Below are 5,628 nucleotides of genomic sequence, written 5' to 3'. Positions count from 1 at the left end.
CCCTCTCCTCCTTCCCCCCAAGTCCTAATCCAACTAGGGAAAGGGAGGAGTCCTACTCCCGGTAGGAGTAGGACTCCTCCGGCGCGCCTCCTCCTAGGGTCGGCCGCACCCCCCTTGCTCCTTTATATACGGGGGCAGGGGCACCCCTAGACACACAAGTTGATCTCCAAGATCGTTCTCTTAGCCGTGTGCGGTGCCCCCTTCCACCATAGTCCTCAATAATATTGTAGTGGTGCTTAGGCGAAGCCCTGCAACAGTAGAACATCAAGATCGTCACCACACCGTCGTGCTGACGGAACTCTTCCCCGACACTTTGCTGGATCAGAGTCCGGGGATCGTCATCGAGCTTAACGTGTGCTAGAACTCGGAGGTGCCGTAGTTTCGGTGTTTGATTGATCGGGCCGTGAAGACGTACGACTACATCAACCGCGTTATCATAACGCTTCTGCTGTCGGTCTACGAGGGTACGTAGATTACACTCTCCCATCTCGTTGCTATGCATCACCATGATCTTGCGTGTGCGTAGGAATTTTTTTGAAATTACTACGTTCCCCAACAATCATCACTTCGAATAAACTTGTATCTGGAATATATATATAAATCTGTATACATTGATATGTTTCATGTATGCTCCAAACCAAATTCGATAGAACTGAGCACAAGAATTGATAAAATACCATTGACTTTGAACTTCCAAATCATTCACCTCATTTAGACATATCCAGGGGCGGAGCTGCAGGGTGGCCAGGGTGGGCCGCGACCCACCCTGGAATTTTGGGTCAGGTGATATACCTATGAATTTCTAACTGGGCCAGAAAAAAATCAGCCCAATAACACTTACCGATCGATCCAGCGAACGCCGCCACGCCCTGGTTTCGTCACACCCTTCTCTCGTCCACATCTCGCACAGGAGACTGGACAGCATCCCAGCCGCCATTCCTCGCAAGATAATTTCTGATGAGCAGTCCGCATTCGTATCAGGCAGACTAATCACAGATAACATAATAGCAGCATATGAATGCCTCCTTTTTATGAAGAGAAACAAAGCAAAGAAAAATCAACATTGTGCCTTGAAATTGGACATGATGAAAGCATATGACAGAGTTGAATGGAGCTATCTTCGAGCGGTTATGCTTAAACTGGGATTTACTGAAAGATGGGTAAACATTGTAATGGACATGGTTACGTCAGTCAGATTTTCAGTGCTATTCAATTCAAGAATTTATACCCTCAAGGGGTATCTGACAGGGAGACCCAATCTCTCCATATTTGTTCTTGCTGGCAGCAGAGGGCCTTTCGTGCCTGTTAAAATCAAAGAGTGAGTCATCAAATCTTCGTGGTTTGCAGGTGGACCCTTCGGCACCGCCAGTGAACCATCTTCTTTTTGCAGATGACAGCCTGCTGTTCTTCAAGGCGAATAGTGAGGGAGCATCGGAGGTGAACCAAGTGTTGGATACATATTGCAGGGCTATGGGCCAACGTATAAATTTTGACAAATCATCAATATACTTCAGCAAAGGGGTTCCTGACTTGGTGAGAGATGAGATCAAGGGCCTGCTTCAAGTTCCTGATGAAACACTAAATGAGAAATACATTGGGATGCCGTCGGATGTGGGCTCGTCAAAGAGCGGTGCCTTCAAATACTTGAAGGACCGGTTGTGGAGCAAGGTCCAGGGATAGATAGAAAAAACACTGTCAATGGCAGGCAAAGAGATATTAGTGCAAGCAGTTGAACAAGCAGTACCGGTTTACTCAATGGCTTGTTTCAAACTGCCGAGAGGCTTATGCGAGAAACTAAACATGCTAATCAGGAAGTTTTGGTGGGGAAGCAAGGATGGAAAGAGGAGACCACACTGGGTCTCGTGGAAAGACATGGCACAGCCGAAAGGCATGGGAGGGCTGGGTTTCAAAGATTTTGAGCTCTTTAACCTTGCTCTACTCGCAAGACAGGCTTGGCGTATGTTACAGCAACCGGATTCCCTTAGTGCGCGGATATTCAAGGGCGTTTATTTCCCCAATACTACCCTACTGCAAGCTGAGCTAGGCTCGCACCCTAGCCAAATTGGAGAGGTATTGTAGAAGGGCGAGATATTCTAAAACAAGGTTTGATCAGTCGCATTGGGAATGGTTCAGGCACAAGTATATGGGGTGATAACTGGATACCCAAAGATGAAATGATGAAGCCATACAGATGCTTGATTCCTAACCCACCGCAACATGTTTCAGAACTGATAGATGCCACCTCGGCCTCTTAGGATATAACACGTCTACGACAAGTTTTCCTCCCAATCGATATCCCACATATAATGCAAATACCCCTGAGCACAACCAACATGGAAGATAGCTGGGCATGGAATTTTGAGAAAAATGGCTCCTTCACAGTCAGATCAGCCTACAAGATGCTAGTAGCGACACAGAAGTGTAGAGAAGCATGGCTTGAGGGTACGGCCGACCCCTCATCCACCGCCGTAGAGGAGGGATCACAGAAGAAACTTTGGAAAACTGAGGTCCCAGGAAAGATTCGGATGTTCTTATGGCGACTAGCAAAACACTCGATGCCCACTGAAGATGTCCGTGCTCACCGCAATATGTCCACTACCAGCTGTTGTGGGATCTGCGGAGCCGAGGATTCTTGGAGGCATTCGCTGCTGGAATGCACAATGTCTCGATGTGTTTGGGCATTAACGGATGCAGAACTGATGGACAAGCTAATCGCAGCAACAGAAAGCAACCCTAGGCAATGGCTTTTCTTGATCCAGAATTCATTATCACATGCGAATTTTGTTAAAACGGTAGTCACTCTTTGGGCCATTTGGCACGCTCGAAGGCAAGCTATCCATGAAGGCATATTTCAGAGTCCGGGAGCAACACATGGATTCATTGATCGGTTCATCTCCGAACTTGAAACCATCAAGCAACCGGTCATGGGAGTTGCAGTCGAAACAACACGAAGTGGACGCAGACCACGACCGAAAGCACCACCAGATGGCTACGCTAAAATTCATGTTGATGCAGGTGTGGCACGGTCGAGAGGAGCTGCGGTGGCGGTATGCAGAGACAGCCATGGCAATTACATGGGGATTTCATCTTTGATCATCCCGGGTTTACAAGACACAATTATTCTAGAGACGATAGCCTGCCGTGAAGCACTAGCGCTAGCAGAAGATCTTGCCATCCATAACCTTGTGGTGGCATCAGATGCACATCAGGTAGTTACGGACATTGCCAGATGCAGCCGAGGTCGACATGCTGTGATCATTGAGGAGATCAACACCAGAGTAAGAAATTTCAATTGTACCTTTTCTTTCGAAAGTCGTTTAGTCAATGAGGATGCTCATAAGTTAGCTAGATTTTCCCTTTCGCTAGCTCCTGGTCGCCATACTTGGCTTTTGCAACCCCATAATTCAAATGTAATCCCACTATCTGTGGTCTTTGATGAAGAAAGAGTTGCATTACCCCTCAAAAAAAAGCCGCCATTCCTCGCCTGACCAGCTTGCCGACCTCGCGGCCTCGCCGGTCGCCGGTCGGAGCCCAGCCCGCCTCTCCTTCCCGCCCGGGCTCTGCCCTCGGATCCACCGCTCCAGTCGCTCCCCCACGGCGCCCCTACCCGGGCCGCCTAACCCCGCCACCCCGACCCTGCCTCCGCCCTCCGGCCTCGCTGCAAAGCTGCTGGCCGCCGCTGCCGCTCAGTAACCAGTCTTTGGCGGTAGCAAGTGTGTGACCCGATTTAAGTTACCGAAAACCCCCAATTTTTTACCCAGGGTTTGCTCTTTTGCACTATGAACACACACACATAATTTTGAACAAAATTTCTGCCTCAATTACATTTATTGATACAAATTATTTTTTATTGCAGAATTGTTGAAGAATGAACAGGACATAGACATTGTTTCGCTTTTCCAGAGAAAAGCTACGAAGTTAGGGAAGAAGAAGAAGGCGGGGAATACGTTAGATTTGGCCGGAGAGCAAACCAGAGAATTTGTGTGTATGGCGGTTGTGATTGAAGAGCAAACTCAAGAACCAGCAGTGTATGTCAAAAGTGACCATAGAGCAAACTCAAAAACTTCTCGAGGTATGCACTATGGTCCATTAGTATGTACTACTACTATGTATGTTTCTTTATGCAAAACTTAGACTTAACTGAGAATTTTAGTGTGTTTGTAAGACCATATTGATTTATTTCTATGTGATATTGGTAACTAGTTAGAACATTCACATGTCATATTTCTTGTAAAAATTCTTTTGAGGGATGGACCATCCTGATGTTAAATGCTACCTCCGCCATTGGACATATCAACCATCATATCCAAATACCAAATTCAATTTTAAGATAGCCTACATGCATTGTTTTGTTTCCTCTTCTTACCTCTAACGGGGGAGGGGGGGGGGGCAGTTTTCATTGTATACAATATTCAATATTCACCATACACCATCTTTCACTAATACACAAAGCTTGCGTATAATTTGATTGATAAGTAGGACCATAGGAGAGAAAATAATTAGCTTACAACAGAGAAGGGGGCATCACACTAGGTGTGGGAAGAGCAGATAGGGATACAACACATCACTACACTCTACAAAGCTCGAACTCTAGACAGCAAGGCAAATAGACGAGGTATAAGGCATCTAGACCGCGTCATGACAAGCTAGGATCTTCCGTCATACGATCACAACTCCATCACTGACCGACTCAAGATACCTCCCACCTCAAGCTCCTAAAAGATCGACAAGTGGGTTTATGGACCTGGTCAGACAGGAGGGAGAAGACATGGAGGAAGTTCGACCAATGTCATCCATTGCGCCCCGGAAGCCCACACCTTGAGGAGCGGCTCAAACCCAACATAGCTTTCAAAATCTCCAATTAACACCACGCACACAGCAAGCAATCAAGACATTGCCTTCAAGGCGATTTCGAGTCTTCGTCGTCTAATCCGGCAAATCGGGGCGATGGTTCCCCCTGTTACTCAAAAAGGGCATAGAGAGAAGGTCATGGCGATGCCTTCAAGAAGTGGGCGGCACCGTAGATGTTGCCACCGCCAGCATCGGCAAGCCGTGCACGGATTTTGCCCCGGCCGTGCACCGTAAATCGGGCCGACCCAATCGCGGACAGCAGCAACACGTGTTACTATAGTGGTACTATTGCAACACTGGGTTTAGCGACTGTTTTATGCGTACTGCATCGACACGTGTTCTAGGGTTTTTTGTGCATAATATAGCAACACATGATTGCACTGAAAAAAGCAACACATAATTTTTCGTTTTCTTAAAAGACATGGTCGTTTTTTAATATTTGTAAAGATTTTTTGGATTTGTTTTTGACATTATAGAAACACAAACATTAAAAAACAATATTGAACAATTTTTGAAAAAAAACAATATTTTTAGAATTATGTAAATTTAGAAATTACGAACATAGTTGAACAAATTTTTATGAATGTGAAGATATTTTAAACAAAATATGGAAATCATGGAGAAAAAACTAAAAAATAATAGAAAAATAGAAAACTACAAACATTTTCCGAAAAACAGGAACCATATTTTAAATTCTGACCATCTCTCTAAAAAATATGACTTTTCTAAAAAGTATTGCCAAGTATTTTTCTAAAGCACGAACATTTTCTGGAATTC

This window comes from Triticum dicoccoides, chromosome 7A, assembly GCF_002162155.2.
Source record: "Triticum dicoccoides isolate Atlit2015 ecotype Zavitan chromosome 7A, WEW_v2.0, whole genome shotgun sequence".
Lineage (NCBI taxonomy): Eukaryota > Viridiplantae > Streptophyta > Magnoliopsida > Poales > Poaceae > Triticum > Triticum dicoccoides.
The sequence above is the reverse complement of the archived record's forward strand: the minus strand, read 5'-3'. Positions refer to the sequence as shown.